General features: G+C 39.2%; 1 long non-coding RNA gene across 1 annotated transcript in view; it reads left to right on the top strand.

The window, feature by feature from the left end:
* Positions 1-16,937, top strand: part of LOC128738164 (uncharacterized) — a 218,484-nt gene that overhangs the window by 112,494 nt on the left and 89,053 nt on the right. Inside the window, exon 2 of the long non-coding RNA XR_008412080.1 lies at positions 13,379-13,416. This is a non-coding gene — a long non-coding RNA (uncharacterized LOC128738164). The remainder of the gene's footprint in view (positions 1-13,378; positions 13,417-16,937) is intronic.

The raw sequence follows: 16,937 nt of genomic DNA, 5'->3' as shown, positions 1-16,937 counted from the left end.
ATTCAGCTTTCCTTTTCGATCTAGTCTTGGATCTCACGAGTGGTAATCATGCTTCTAAGATCGTTATTTTAAAATTACTGTATAAACTTCACATTCGATCGTGTTTTTCATTTGCTACACCTTCACTTGCTTTCACTTTTCACGCTACTTGCACGTTGCAAATAGACAACATATTCACACACGGACTGGCTACTATTAATCTACTTCCGTACGTTCACGGTTGCAACCGCAGCCGGATCCGTACCCAGTGAGAACATGTCCGAACGACACGGAATAGAATTGGAAAGTAACAAAACGGCAAGCTTGCCTTTAGGGCACCAATTTCCCAGTCGTCTCAAAAGTCGCAAATCACTTTTGACCTGCTCGAGTCATCTTGCACATTACGCCCCCCTGCTCTCATCAGTTGCGTCAGTTTATCCGGAGCACCGTATTTGTGCATTATCTGCCATAGCTGGTCTCGATTGACTGTACCGTATGCTGCTTTGAAATCAATAAAGATCCCGACATTTATGCAAGATCTGTCGGATGGCAAATATCTGGTCCGTAATTGCGTGACCCCTGATGAAGCCTTGTTGGTAATTCCCTGCGAAACCCTGTGCTATCGGTGATAGCCGGCGTAACAGGATCTAAGAGAGAATCTTGTAGGCGGCGTTTACCAGCGTTATGGCACGATAGTTGTAGAGGTGAAGCCGATCACCCTTTTTGTGGATGGGACAAACCGCTGTTTCCATCCTTACCTCCGGTAGCTTTTACTCCTTCCAAACCTTGTGAATAACCCAGTGTAAAGCCGTTGCCAGTGTTTATTGGTCATGTTTATAGAGCTCTTCTAGTAAGTGGTCCTTACCAGTGGCTCTGTTGGGCTTCAGCCACCCGTTTTCTTGTATGACTTCTTGGAGATCAGGTGCTGGGATATTACTATTTTCCATGGGCACTCCTAGGTTGCTGCTAAAAATTTTCCACTTACTCCACCTTCGATATAAAATTTTATATTGAAAAATAATCACTAAAGGTGTAACCAGGAAGTACAGATATTTTAATTTAATGAGATGAGTAAACTAACTGCAAAAATAAATACCAACTGCGTAAAAACAAATCCAATCTCAAATCAAATTTTAAGTCCAAAGTCCTAGATCAAGTAAAATTCAAATTTAATTTCAATTCTAATTTCAAATGCAGTAGGATAACGAATTTGGCCATAAATGCGTGTCGCCTATGTTGCCAAAATCAAATCCGTGACAAAACCGAAACCCTTTTCTGATATGGAAAAATTGAATATAAATACTTTAAAAAATTCACTAAATTACATTAATCACCGATTTTTCCACGATTGTAACCATTTTATATTTAAATCGCCTGGTAACAGTTGTTCAGCCGACGCAAGCAAGCTTTTGACATTCTGCGGTAAATAAAACGGCAATAAAAATGTTACCTTTCGAAACATTACATAACTACAAACTTTCTTCCATACTTCCATACTGACTTTCATGTCCGAGTTTAAGTAAAAATTGAAATTCAATTTCAAATTCTATTTCAAGTAGAATTTCATGTCCCATTTCAAGTCCTACTTTACGTCGAATTTCAAGTCCCATTACATGCCGAATTACAAGTTCAACTTACAGTACAATTTAAAGGACTTGGTCGAAATAATGCAAAGGAGCTAGTCTAGTCTAAATGATTCCAAACTAAAGACAAATTTTAAGTCCAATCAATGACTTATTTCAAGTTCACTTTTATGCTCCCTTTCAAGCCCTATTTTATAGCTAACTAACTGACCCGACAAACTTCGTATTGCCACAAATTAAACTGTGTTGTACATTAATCATGAATCTTGGATGACCTTTGTCACAATCCCGAGTTTTGCAAGTTTCTGGGGAGTTCATGGGTGTTTTAATATACAAATTTTCCTCACAGTAAAGTAGAAAACAACTCCCCCCATTGCTTAGCCTGATAAAATAAGGTGGATAGCATTTAAATATTCGCCATCATTAAAAACCATTTCGCCGAATACCATTTTGCGGAACACCAATTTTCGGTTGACCATGACGCGGAATATAGAGTTTCGCAGAATACCATTTCGCGAAAAACCTTACGCGGGATGTACCTACCATTTTACGGAAAAAATTTTTCGTAGAAAGTACCATTTCGAAGGGTGACCCAACTGAAGGAAAATAATGGAGGTCAGTAGAGCTAGGAAAATAAATTAACCCAGATAGAGGTGATCTCTACGGGGGGCTGCCCCCCGCAGTAGCCGGCGCTTCCGAAGGTAGATCGCCGGCAACACTCGCGGCCTGTGGCCGTCTAGCGCTGAATTATCTAATGTTATTATAGATAGTTTTTGGTGGTCTTGTTATTGATTAATGTTTTATGAAAGAGTCTAAAATTTCTCGAGTTCGATTAGTTTTTGTGTTACGCAAAAATTTCTGTTTTATTTGTATTAGAGTCCTTATTCCCGTACCACAGGGGTGCGGGGTCTCAACCCATCATTAAAAAAATTCCTGCCTCCAAAACCCCCCACGTGCCAAATTTGGTTCCATTTGCTTGATTACTTCTCGAGTTATGAAGAAATTTGTATTTCATTTGTATGGGAGCCCCCCTCCTAAAAAGGGAGAGGGATCCTAATTCATCACAGGAAAAAATCATGCCTTCAAAAACACCCACATGCCAAATATGGTTCCATTTGATTAATTAGTTTTCGAGTTATGAGGAAATTTGTATTTCATTTGTATAGGAGCCCCCCCTCTTACTAGTGGGAGGGGTCTCTAACCATCATAAGAACCTTCCCTGGCCCCAAAAACCCCTACATGCAAATTTTCACTCCGATCGGTTCAGTAGTTTTCGATTCTATAAAGAACACAGAGCAGACAGAAATCCATTTTTAAAGGCATAGATTTGTATGGGAGCCCCCTATTAGTGGGGGAGGGGTGTTTTGCCATCGAGAGAACCTTCCGTAGCCCCAAAAATTCCTACATGCAAATTTTCACGCCGATCGGTTTAGTAGTTTTCGATTCTATAAGGAACATAGGGACAGACAGACAGAAATTGATTTTTATAGGTATAGATTTCAAGTCAAAATTCAAGAGCGACTTCGAGTTTAATTTTAGACTCAAGTTTTCAGTACAGTTTCAAGTACAGTTTTCAGTTTAATTTGAAATAGGATTCATGTCAAATTTTATGCCAATGAAACTTCCAATTTCAATCGGTATTTAAGTAAAATTTTGGGTTTGATTTCTAAATCCACTTTCAGTTTTCAGTTCAATCCAATTTGAGTTCAATATCGTGTTAGGTTAATTCCAACTTGTCCAATTTTAAGCACAATTTTCAAGTCCAGCTTCAAGTAAAATTTCAAATTTAACTTTTACAATTTATGTACAATTTTATGTTCACTTTTAAGTGAAATTTCTATCGTTTTTGTCTTTTTTCGTAGATTTTTGCATGGAAATTAACAACTTATATATTAAAAGCAAGAATAGATTTGAGTTTCACGTTTAAACTTAAAATAAAAATGCCTAAAATCCATATTTTTTTGCTCGGTTAAAAAAATTCTCTTTGTTTTTTTTCGCCCCCCCCCCCCCCCCTCCTTTAATGGCCCAACACCGGAGGGACAAAAACTTTTTAAAATATTTGTAATGGCCTAAATGCATAATGCGAAAAATATAGATTCAGGCAAACTGAGAAATTCTTGATATTAGGCCAAAAATAAAGACTGGTGAAGGTGAGAGTCGAACTCACAGCTCTCAATCTCAAGTCGAGTGTGTTGTTTAACCAATTACACCACTAAGCTGTCTGGCTAGAGATTGAGAGCTGTGATTTCGACTATCACTTTCGCTAAGTCTGTATTTTTGGCCTAATATCAAGAATCTTTCAGTTTGCCTGAATCTACATTTTTCGTATTAAGCATATATTTTTCCCCTACAAAAAAAGTAAGCCGACTGCTATACGTCGTTAGAAAGAGAAAAAAAATATAATTTATAGTACAGTTTCAAGACCAATTTCAAGCCAATTTCAAGTCCAGTCAATGCCCTGTTTCAAGAAAACTCCTAAGCTCCTTTTCAAGTCTTATTCAAGTCCAAATTCAAGACCGAGTTCAAATTCGATGTTTAATGTTATGTTTAATTCATAGTCTAATATCCAGTTCAATTTGAAGTAAGGCCATTGCAAATTATTTTTTAAGTTTTTATCACCCCCACCTCTTGGAAATTGGCTTGAAAAATCGGGGGGCAAAAAATAATTTGTAGGATATGAGTCATATTTTTTTACAAAATCAATTGTGTGTGGGCTCTACAGTCTGCAAAACTCGAAAAATGAGTGTACGAGTTGAGTTAAGGCTTAGAATTTCCGAAAATCGATCAACAAAATTTTTCCTCGTTTTTGTCTTTTTTTCGTAGATTTTTGCATAGAAAATAATAACGTACATATTATAAGCAAGAATAGATTCGGTTTTTACGTTTAAGATTTAAATAGAAATGCTTAAAACTCATATTTTTTGCTCAATTAAAAAATCTCTTTGTTTTTTTTTCTACCCTTAAGTGGCCCAACACCGGAAGGACAAAAACTTTATAAAATATGTGTAATGGCCTAAAGTCTAAAATATTATAAAATTGAGTCCAATTTCAAATTTTATGCCAATGAGAAGTTACACGCAATTTAAGTAAAATTTCAGCATTGAATCTACATAATTTCTAAGTTCCCATCTTAATCCAAATTGAGTACAATAACGATTAAGGTTAATTCCAATTTCGAGCTCAATTTTAAGTCCCATTTTATGGGTCCAATTATAAACACAATTTTCAAGTTCAGTTTCAAGTTTCAGTTTCAAAATTCAATATTTCCAGTAGTGTTTACTTAAGTGAAATTTCGTATCTATTTTAGAGTCAAACTTTAGCTCCAATTTTAGAATCAACTTCAAGTCATATTTGAGCCCTATTTCACGGTAAATCTCATGACCTATTTCAAGTCTTATTTTATGTCTGATTCCAATTTGGATTTTATGTCCATATTCCGGTTTAATTTTGAGCTCACTTGAAATTTCCATTTCCAGTTCAATTTGACGTTAGGCTTCAAGTCTAAATTGGCTCTGATTTAAGTCCGATATCATATCAATTTAAAATATAAATTTTAGTTGAATTTTGTGTACAACTTCAATTTTCAGTGTAATTTTAGTTCCAATTTCAAATCTAAACTAGTCCAAATTTAAAATTTAAATCAATATTCTAATCTAATGTTAATTCCAATGTGATGTCTAATTTCAAATCTAGTTCAAGTCTATTGGGACAAGCTTTTGCACAAAGCCGCAAACTTTTTTTAGAAGTCAGAAGTGTCGGCCGGGCTTAGAAGATTTTAGGCTTGGCAACCCTAGCTGCATCCCACTGTATATTATAGTCAAAACAATAGAAATACCTGAAATAGTCTATTCCTCGCTGAGCACAATAGCGTTCGAATGTTGAATATTCAACAATCCAAGACTAACGACAGGAAACACAAGGACTTGTGTTAGGCTTGGTATAAGTTGATCTGGAAGAAGTACAATTTCAAACCTGTTAAGCTAAGCTTAAAAGGAAACTTACGAGAATGAATTACCTCTACATTCTGTATATATTACAGCATTGTAGGTGGTTGTCTCATCCTTGCTCAACCAGTTTCCAATTTATTTCGCCGTCTGCAATCAGTGACTTAACACTTTTCTCCCAAAACAGTACACCGTCAGATACATCCTGCTCTCCGGATGGCACAAACAGATGACCACTCGTTCCCGTAACTCGTTGAAAATTTAAACAGAAACTCTAGGCCGAAGCCGCTGAACGAACGAACAAACCTGCCTATCGGTAGGTACCTTGTTTATGTTTTCACTCTGTTGTTTCCGTAGCAAAACACAATCAACGCAAACACCCGGATGGAGGCTGCGAACTAGCAAGCGGAAATGCTGCTGTTTTACTTCCTATCGTATCGAAACCCGAAACATCCAATAGACCGTATCCATCGACAACCATTTCCTAAGTTTACTGCTGCATTGTCCTGATGGCCAGCACCAAATACTGCATCAAGGCTAATCCATGCCGCTTAAAGCAGCAGAAATGGTAGGCAAGTGGCCCAATTAAATATGCAAAGCAAAACGGAAAACTAGAACCAACACGACGTGGTTAAATTGAAAGATACTCTCTGGGACATTGTCTAAACGAGGACATTGCATGAAAGTGAACGGAGAGCCGTAGGATTTCGCATTCAAGCTGCCTGCATGAGGCGGCAATGGGTGGGAGGGTCGAATGCCACCACTTGAGATGCAAATTATCAAACGAACTTAGTTTATTCGATCACTAACAGAATACAGATTTATTCTCAACCGAACATTACACAAGAGTTATGGTGATCGATGTGCTAAATTTATTATAATAAAAAAATAACCTCGAGAGACTGTGCTACTTCTGCCGAGCAGGATGATGGTTTGTTTAAGTGGCGAGGTTCACTACAGATTTGCCTCCCACACATAATCAAGTATTTCATTCCAGCAAGTCACCATTCAAGCTGTTCGATCAGCTGACGACTAGATTGTTGCTACGCTTAAGCACTCTTCGTCAGCGATGACCTGCGTACTAAGGCTAATAGTTGGATGGAGGACACCTTTGAGCTGTTGTTCTATAGTTTCGAACTACATTATTTTTAGGCGGTAAATCATAAATTAATTCAAATGACGTGTTGAAAAATTTTACTTTCAGACGTAAATACGATAGCCTGCCAAATTGGTCAGAAATTAACTTCTCTACCTTTTGCATTCTTCTGGTAAACCTGGCCGTCATATATATTCCTGTGTTTAACCGATCAGCTCAGTATCGTAACTAGGAGTATTTTATTTGATAGATGCAAAAAAATCAAAAGCTAAGAATATTTTGGCATTCGAAATTAATTGACAACCAGAAAAATATCCTTCTAAAGTGTTGCTACATCAAATTCTGCAAATAAATCCCAGAACAACTCCCTGACGAACCCCCCTGAACATTCCTTCGTCCGTGTATTCGTTTCTGTTGCTAGCTTTGATTGGGTTTTTATGCAACTTCCACCACACAGGTTCGTGTGCGCGCACTTGAATTCTCGACTTACCTGCTGCCGCATGACGGCCCCAAACTGGTTGACCTTGGATCAGGCACCGTGCGATCAGGCAGGCAAGTCGCGTTGATTATCACCTTCCTTCCATCGGGGTTCCTACCGTATACTGCCGTAATCGACTGCTCTCCTCTGGCTTGTCTGTGATTCTGAACACTCTTAGCGCAATACTGATTGTGCTGCTAATTGTCTGTATTTATCGTTCGATAATATAATCACTTAATTTTTTTTGCATGACAATCTTGCAGTCCTGTAGGACTTGGATTTGAAGTTTTCGGATATTTTTAGAACGCTTAAGAGGTTGTAAAGTGATGGCTCTCCAGCAGGACATGTTTGTTAAGAACAAATAAATTGGAGAAACTTGTATTTCCCATCGGTTAAGTATCAGTTTTTTGCTACAAATCTCCGGGGGTTTAAAAGCACTTTGTAGAATATCTCCGTTTTATTTTAGTTAACGCCTTTCTCATAAAAATAAATAGAGTCGGAAGCCTGGAAGTCAACCATCCTAGCAGCAAACCAACTATATTGACGACTGACTAATTTTATATTTGGTACAAGAGACTTTAAGAGTGCTAAAAGCCGCTGAGAAGATTTAAATGCTATTTAAATTTTTGACTATTGGATTTGCAGTTGCAGTATTTTGTATTCCAAATTATTAGTAAGTTTTTCTCGGTTTTTTCTTCCAACATTGCTATTTGTGTTTTTATTTTTGAACTCAACCTTTCGATTTTCAACATTTGACTTTGGACTTTTGATTTTTGACTTTTGACTATTGACTTTACTTTTGACTTTCGACTTTCGACTTTTGACTTTTGACTTCTGACTTTTGACTTTTGACTTTTGACTTTTGACTTTTGACTTTTGACTTTTGACTTTTGACTTTTGACTTTTGACTTTTGACTTTTGACTTTTGACTTTTGACTTTTGACTTTTGACTTTTGACTTTTGACTTTTGACTTTTGACTTTTGACTTTTGACTTTTGACTTTTGACTTTTGACTTTTGACTTTTGACTTTTGACTTTCGACTTTTGACTTTCGACTTTTGACTTTCGACTTTTGACTTTCGACTTTCGACTTTCGACTTTCGACTTTCGACTTTCGACTTTTGACTTTTGACTTTTGACTTTTGACTTTTGACTTTTGACTTTTGACTTTTGACTTTTGACTTTTGACTTTTGACTTTTGACTTTTGACTTTTGACTTTTGACTTTTGACTTCTGACTTTTGACTTTTGACTTTTGACTTTTGACTTTTGACTTTTGACTTTTGACTTTTGACTTTTGAATTCTGACTTTTGACTTTTGACTTTTGACTTTTGACTTTTGACTTTTGACTTTTGACTTTTGACTTTTGACTTTTGACTTTTGACTTTTGACTTTTAATTTTTGACTTTTGACTTTTGACTTTTGATTTTTGACTTTTGACTTTTGACTTTTGACTTTTGACTTTTGACTTTTGACTTTTGACTTTTGACTTTTGACTTTTGACTTTTGACTTTTGACTTTTGACTTTTGACTTTTGACTTTTGACTTTTAGGATTCTAATATTTTATTCCTGATTTTTGACTTCCAGCATTCAACTTTTGAACTCTGATTTTTGATTTTAAACTTCACTATTTGTCTTTCAAACTTCGACTTTGACTGTAAATTTATAGCTTTTGACTTTAAATTTTGTCTACCGACCTATAACTTTTCATTATTTTTTTAATACTTTGAATTTATTTGGAATTTCGCCCTTCGCCGTTTGTCTTGCCTGTTAGTCCTGTCTGTCCGTCTGTTCTGTCTTTATGTCTGTCTTGTATATCTGTCTGTCCTGTCTGTACTGTTTGTCCAGTCCGTCCAGTCTGTCCAGTCTATACTGTCTGTCCTATCTGTCTGTCTGTCCTGTCTGTATGTCTGTCTGTCTGTCTGTCCTGTCTGTCTGTCCTGTCTGTCTGTCTATCCTGTCTGTCTGTCTGTCTGTCTGTCCTGTCTGTCTGTCTGTCTATCCAGTTTATACTGTCTGTTCTATCTGTATATCGGTCTTAGCTGTTCTTTTTGTCTTATCTGTCCCGTCTATCTTATCTGCTTCCTCTATCTTGTCTGTCCCGTCTGTCCTGTCTGCCCGGTTGTCCTGTCTGTCCCGTCTGTCCTGTCTGCTTGTCCTGTCTGTCTGTCCTGTCTGTCTGTCCTGTTTGTCTGTCCTGTCTGTCTGTCCTGTCTGTCTGTCCTGCCTGTCTGTCCTGTCTGTCCTGTCTGTCTGTCCTGTCTGTCTGTCCTGTCTGTCTGTCCTGTCTGTCCTGTCTGTCTGTCCTGTCTGTCTGTCCTGTCTGTCTGTCCTGTCTGTCTGTCCCGTCTGTCTGTCCTGTCTGTCTGTCCTGTCTGTCTGTCCTGTCTGTCTGTCCTGTCTGTCTGTCCTGTCTGTCTGTCCTGTCTGTCTGTCCTGTCTGTCTGTCCTGTCTGTCTGTCCTGTCTGTCTGTCCTGTCTGTCTGTCCTGTCTGTCTGTCCTGTCTGTCTGTCCTGTCTGTCTGTCCTGTCTGTCTGTCCTGTCTGTCTGTCCTGTCTGTCTGTCCTGTCTATCTGTCCTGTCTGTCCTGTCTGTCTGTCCTGTCTGGCTGTCCTGTTCGTCTGTCCCGTCAATCTGTCCTGTTTGTCTGTCCCGTCGATCTGTCCTGTCTGTCTGTCTGTCTGTCCGTCCTGTCTGTTTGTCCAGTCTGTATATCTTGTCTTTCTGTCTGTCCCGTCTGCCCTGTCTGTTCCATTTGTCCAATCTGTCCAGCCTGTCCAGTCTATACGGTCTTTCTAGGCTATACTGTCTGTCCTATCGGTCTTGTCTGTTCCGTCTATCTTGTCTGTCCCATCTGTCCTGTTTGTCCCGTCGCTCCCGTCTATCCCGTCTGCCCTGTCTGTCCTGTCTGTCCTGTCTGTCTTGTCTGTCTTGTCTGTCTCGTCTGTCCCGTCTGTTCTGTCTGTCTGTCCTGTCTGTCTGTCCTGTCTGTCTGTCCTGTCTGTCTGTCCTGTCTGTCTGTCCTGTCTGTCTATCCTATCTGTTTGTCCTGCCTGTCTGTCCTGTCTGTCTATCCTGTCTGTCTGTCTGCCCTGTCTGTCTGTCTGTCTGTGTGTCCGTCCTGTCTGTCTGTCCGTCCTGTCTGTCTGTCCGTCCTGTCTGTCTGTCCAGTCTGTCTATAATGTCTTTCTGTCTGCCCCGTCGGCCCTGTCTGTCCTGTTTGTCCAGTCTGTCCAGCCTGTCCAGTCTATACGGTCAGTCTAGGCTATACTGTCTGTCCTATCTGTCTCGTCTGTTCCGTCTATCTTGTCTGTCCCGTCTGTTCCGTCTGTTCCGTCTGTCCTGTTTGTCCCGTCGGTCCCGTCTATCCCGTCTGCCCTGTCTGCACCGTCTGGCCTGTCTGCCTTATCTGCCCTGTATGTTGTCCGTTGCGCTAAATTTTTTTAGAAACCAAATTGAAAATTTCGTTTTTCACCTCCTCAAAAATAACTTCGAATAACAATCTCAGTATAGAGATCATCTTAGATTTAGACGGAGTGCACAGATCGAACTGATACGTTATCCCTTTTCAATTTTCTACTTAGTTGTGGCCAGTTTATTAACTTTCAATATTTTCCCCCAAAAATCAGGAACCGTTTTTTTGAAAATTACTTCTCCTATTATTGAATTATTGTTAAAGATTTATTCTGTTCAAGCAATTTTAAGTAAAATGAAATAATTGGTGTTGTAACTTAAGGCTTAGGACTGGCAGGTATAGGTGAAAGACAGTCATCTTCGTCCGTCTATTAATCATGGTCTTCTGACGGTAATTCATTTACATGTGAGTTGTATTATTACCTCATTAATAATGGAAACTAATCTTACCAAGCCCAACGCGAACACATAAAGAAAACTAAAATCTCATACGCCTTTCCGGTACAAATGTGGTATGATTTATTGATAAATGGTTTAGCCAGCTTACAGCAACATGCTTTAAATTCAATAATTTCGCATGTCTTCAACTGCACCACCTCGTAAACCACTATCGCCATGCCAGCCGGTAGCTGCTAACTGCTAACCGACTGAGCGTAGAAAAGTTCATAAATTTTCCATTTGTTTTCATTCACTCTATTAGGTACGGTTTCACTAGAAAATCCCCCGGGTAAAACACCAGCAGTTCCGCACACACACACACAGACAGCGAAACTCATGCTCACCAGGCTAAGAAAGGAGGTATGGGCGAACAAATTTGTGGTTCTAATACCGCAAACTTGTGGCACTTGGCAGAGGTCGCAACAGAGCCTCGGTAAACGGGGGATCACGGTGGGTGTGTATTATAGCTTACTCGAGAAGCGTCGTCCTGTGCGAATCGTACGGAATTGGGGGAAATATTTCATTTCCAGTTTCATACTGCTGGCTGTACAGTTTTATTCGGATATTTATTCGCCCGAAATGAGTCCGGTCCTAGAACTGCAGAATTTACGAGTTGGTACCTACCAGGCAGGCGTGCACTGCACACCCTATGCTGCTTGCTGGTTGTGCACACCGGAGAGCAAGGTACCTATAAGCTCTCAAAACAATATCGTCCTCCTCCTAAGTCGATGAACGAAAAAGTATTTTTCATTTCAGTTCACTTGATTGGTGCTGTGTAGGATGCAATTAGATTCGAACATTTAGTTTGTTAATTGTCGAAGTTCAGTTTGAAGAAATAAATCATTTGAATGTTTACAAGGCTTTTTCATTCAACTTCAACTCAACTTCAACTGTTAAAATTAGTCTTCGTCGTCCAATGATACAAAACCGGCATTAAAAGAACTACTTCTTTTAGGAGATAACTAATAAACTAAACTTTTAAAGTTAAAATGTGTTCTATTTTGTTAAATGATTTAACTTAAAATTTAATTTAACTTAACTTAAATCATCAGATTTCAGTATCGTTGTATTCAGTTTACTGAACCATCAAATATCGTTTAGATGAAAAAATAAAAAAACACTGCTTATAGTATTCAACCTTTCATATTGCCTACGCTAGCTTATCAATTCAAGATCTGTCCCTCACTGCACTTCACAGCTGATTCGAATCGAGTGCCTTTGGGTGCCACTTATGTGATAATGCTCTCTACCAGCGCAACAACAGCGTCAGTACGGACACGGCTGAAAGCAGCAGACAAATTGGCAGCCAGCGTGCCAGTCACAAACAGCTCGTCATACATACGGTGCCGTCATTGTGACGGGTCGCACTCCATACATGCATTCATAGTGACATTGACACTGACTGCGGAGATTCTTGGTCAAGTGCTAGGCCTGCCGGTACGAACTTGCCCGCCAAGGAAGGCACAGATTCAGCTCGGCACGGACGACACCACCGGTATGCACCGTTCCTATACCGCGTCCTCATTTCGCTCGGCTCAAGTGTCGGATCCACTTGTACATTTGAAGCGGTAGATGATTCTTTTTAATTAATTCCAAATTAAATGCGATGAAATTGGATTTTATCGCTGCTTGAACTTGACGGCGCAGCAAATCAATTTGATCGTGAACGCGTTGTCACATAATTAATGTAGTACTAACCCTTTAGGTTTCCCTTGCATCTGAACGACGCAAAATAACCTAGAGATTTATTTCCTTTTGTGAAGTAATTTACTCGCTGCTATTAAATTTTATGGCAGCCAACCTAGCCGTCTGTTATGTAATTTTTCAGCCAAGCTACTATTATTCTTTTTACGGCAAACGCTATAAAACACACTCAAAACCGACCTCTCGCTATCATAATTTTTGTGTCGGATTTTCAATCAATCATGATCATATTGGTTCGTTCTTTTGCTCTATCATCCACGACAAGGGTTAAAAAAAGCTCATTCGTAAACGCACCAATGATAAGAGCAACCGGAGGGTTCCGTTTGTCCCCTTCGGATGATTTCATTAAAATCATTGCACGACATCACTTTTAATTTGTTTCAAATGAGTCGTTCGATCTTCACCCGGTTTGCACTTTTAATGTCAAGAATAAAAGAGAACCGATGAAGTTCATGCGATTTACGTTTTTATCTAGTAGGTAGAGGGAAACAACGGTGCAATCAGCTGTGCACTGATCGGAATGACACGAGTGCTCTGTACCAGTGATGGCATTCCACAAATAGTACAAATGCACCAACTTGGAAATAAAACTCATATGATTGAACAGAGCATGTATTTTAAAGGATTATTTTAACATGGATCAGTTGGTCTTTGATGTTTTACCTTCAGCAGTGCATGTTTATCCTACACCCACTGGTTTCTAACTAATCAATCAATTTTCCTTTTTGTTTATTTTACAGACCACAACGAAAAATTGTGCAACCAGCTAGGTATTGAGGTAAGTTCTTCTTGTAAAAAATATTCAAACCGCCCTCCAATCAAGCATCGTACACGTTTTCCATCCAGTCGTGAAACTCTCTCAACCCTGAACCACACCGAGGTTAACACAAATGAATTCGAGTCTATTTACCCCTCACTGTTCTGTGGCGCAGAAACAGCAAGCCCTTGGGCAAGTGGGCAATCTTTTTTTCTCTCTTTCTATTTTTGATTTCCCTTGAATTACCTTCGAATTTAGTTATTCACTCTTCAACACCTCCAACAATCGATCGAACTCATCGCACCTCGCGCTAGTCGGAATCAGTTAGTACCGAACACCGAGGGTTGCATGCCGTCGTTTAGCGTAGCGTCGACGCGACCTAGTGGCTTTGTTGTCAGGCAGGCAGGTGCTACAAGACCGTTCGGTTCGTGCCATTGTTGGCAGTCCGTGAGAACAACCGAATGCCTTATGAATACAACACTTACAATAGCGAAGCCAGCACCAGTACCGGTGACGACGGACCGGACGGATGACGGTGGGGCGACCAACCGTTACCTTGGGTGCACTATGGGTGTTTGGGAATCTAATCGATTTGCAACCGCCAGCCAGCGCCGAGGCTGTCAAGTCAACGCTTCTATCGCAACACTTATACAGCGACATTTCAATGGTTGAAAGAACTCGTGCAGTTGAAAAGAAAAATCTATTTTTCGCCGTCTTGATAGCTTGGTACAACAATTTAGGCGGTAATGTTTCCCCCACGGAAACAAATCATAGCTCCTTGAAATGATTCTGTGTAAAATGTAATTGAGTCATTGCAGACAAGATACAAGATATACATACTTGAAGCCTGCTGAGAGACAACTGGTATATACAGGGTGTTAGGACTGTTAGGTAGCTTAGTGCAAATATTTCAGGGTGTGATAGAGAACCACATTTGACGAAACAAATCCTTCTACGCATATGGTCAAATCTCAATCGCTACAGAGTTATTAAAGATTTTTATTTTCCGGTTCTGTTTGTTCAAAATTATTGTTCTAAACTCTGCTAACTAATTCTGTTACTTGCATTCGAAAGCTGAGAAAATTCTGAAACTTGGTCTTAAGCCCCCAATTTAGTGAAATTTAGTAAGCGATGTGTTTTAGTTAGCATAAGCGATTTAATTAGCGATGTGTTTCTTAAGCCGTTTTTATCTAATTTCTCTTAAAAAGGTGTGATAAAACTGATTGCATTTGTTTACCAATTTGAAGCTCGAACATAATCTGACACGTATGTAACACATCAACAGCAACAACAGTGTTTTTCATAAGTTTAGGATCCGCCTACACTTTTGCTTGCATAATCCTGCAACACTCAAACCACTAAGGTTTATTCGCAGGCAGCAACTCTTGAACGTGGAATGTGGGAAGGATACATTTTTACCCGGTTCAGCACGCTCCATACCTCCAGGGTGACATGGGGTTGTGCCGCAATTCGCCTTGTGCTTGTCTTGAGATCATTTTCCATGATCCGCAAAATTGTATGGTCAATCGCTGACGCCATTTGCTGATGATGCTTCCCTCGAAGCCTCGTTGAAAACAACGTACCTTCACGAAAGCGACGGTGCATTCGTCGTAGACATCCCTGAAAAACAAACACTTCTAGATTTGTGTTCACTTATTTGCATTAAGCAGTCGATGATCAGAAATTCGACAACCATACTCCTTCGCTACATAATTAGCGAAGCCATAATTCCGGTGAATACATTTTAATATTGCAATTGTTTTTAGAAACGTGCCAAAGAGACCCGGAGAAGTCTTTTTCGTTCTAGTTTTCCAGTGATCTAGTGTGCTATGCGGTATGAGTTCATGCAGTTTTCAGATACTGATTCAACACCCAAAACCGTACGTTTAAAATGAAATTGCAACGAAATTGAAAGAGATAGGCATTTCACGTCATAGAACCAATTGTGGAACGGTACTAGAGCTTCAAATTGGTAAGCAAAAGTAAACAGTTTTATCACACCTTTTTAGGCGAAATTTGATAAAAAACACCTTGAGAAACACTGATTTCAAAGCGGCTTCTAAAAAGTAACTACTTCATGAAATTTATGAAGTAGGAAGCAATTTTCAATTAATAATTTTTGAAACGGTGGTTGTAGAATCCTGATGAAGGGGCGGTAGGGGAAAGAAGTGAAAATTTTTATAGTGAAGGAAGGGGGGGGGGTATTGGTAACTACGCTTAACAAGTAGTCGTTTTTGTCCAATGCTGGAAGGCGCATGAGTCGAACTAAGCTATAATCTGAGATTATAACCGGATTCGAACCCCCAACACCCGCCAGGGTATGTGACTCGCTGGTACTCATGTACCTTTGAACCGCAGATGCACTGGACAAAAGGAGACTGCAAAACCCACTTATTAAGATAGCGACGCGTCTGGTTTGGTTTTAGACACAAATTGTGGCTCTTGCTCCGTCTACTGTAGATAACCACCGACCGAGAAGTTTAAATATAACTTGTTTTTACTGTCAGGACGACGACACTATGCAGGCCCTTACGACTTGCAAGGTTCTACACGTGACGTTCAGTGTTGCCACATGTACAGTTTTATCTGGAAAAGTACAGATTTTTCCGATTTTTTTGGTAGAGATTCTGTACGGTACAGATTACAGATTTTTGTCATAAAGTACAGATGGGTACAGATTTTTTTGGGTGTCAAAAACTAATTTTTTTCTTTCAGTTTTGTTACTTGAAATCAATAGAGGAGCACCTCTTGACATGAATGCAAACAAAACAAAACGTGTCTATCTTTAAGGTTATGTACCAATATCATCAAAGAAATCAGTAATTTGCGATTTTTGTATTTTTTAAAGCAAATAAACCAGGTATGTAACAAACCAACTTTGCGGTATAGATTTTGGTACAGATTTTTGAAAGCAAAAGTAAAGATGAAAAAGATTTTTGTACCTTCCAGTACAGATGAATATGTGGCAACACTGGTGACATTGTTCGTCACGCGTCAGCGTGTTAGCCGCGATACTCAGCGCGGGTTTTCGGGGAAAGGCCCCGTTCCTTTGAAATAGACTAATCACAAGTCAATGGTCACATAACCAATCTGCGATAGGAGTACATTGGCCACCAATTACCAAACCGCTCGAGAACTTCTATTTACGTGTGAACATCGTTTAACCCGAATCAGCCTAGAATTACCCCGCAAAATCAGTCCAATTTTCAACTTTGAGATGCTATTGCATCAAATTACAACGCTCAAATACTTAATATGATATTTTTGATTAAACTGTATCCAATTTCCTTCAAAAAAATGTTACAAAATGTTAAAAATATCAATTTGTTTTTATTTTATGGCGAAAAGTATAAAATATGTCAAGTGATGCAGTGATGCACTTGAGAAGTTTTGATAAGCAGAAAGCCTTTGGCATAGTTTTGTCTTGACCAAACTCGTGACTTTAGTCATGACCTTGAAATGCGGTCAGGCATATATTAATATTTATTTTGAAACGATGATTCTACAATTGATGAAGGGACGGTAAGGGAAAGTAATGAAGG

The sequence above is a fragment of the Sabethes cyaneus genome, chromosome 2, assembly GCF_943734655.1.
Source record: "Sabethes cyaneus chromosome 2, idSabCyanKW18_F2, whole genome shotgun sequence".
Taxonomy (NCBI): Eukaryota; Metazoa; Arthropoda; class Insecta; order Diptera; family Culicidae; genus Sabethes; species Sabethes cyaneus.
This window is presented reverse-complemented; position numbering and strand designations above follow the sequence as displayed.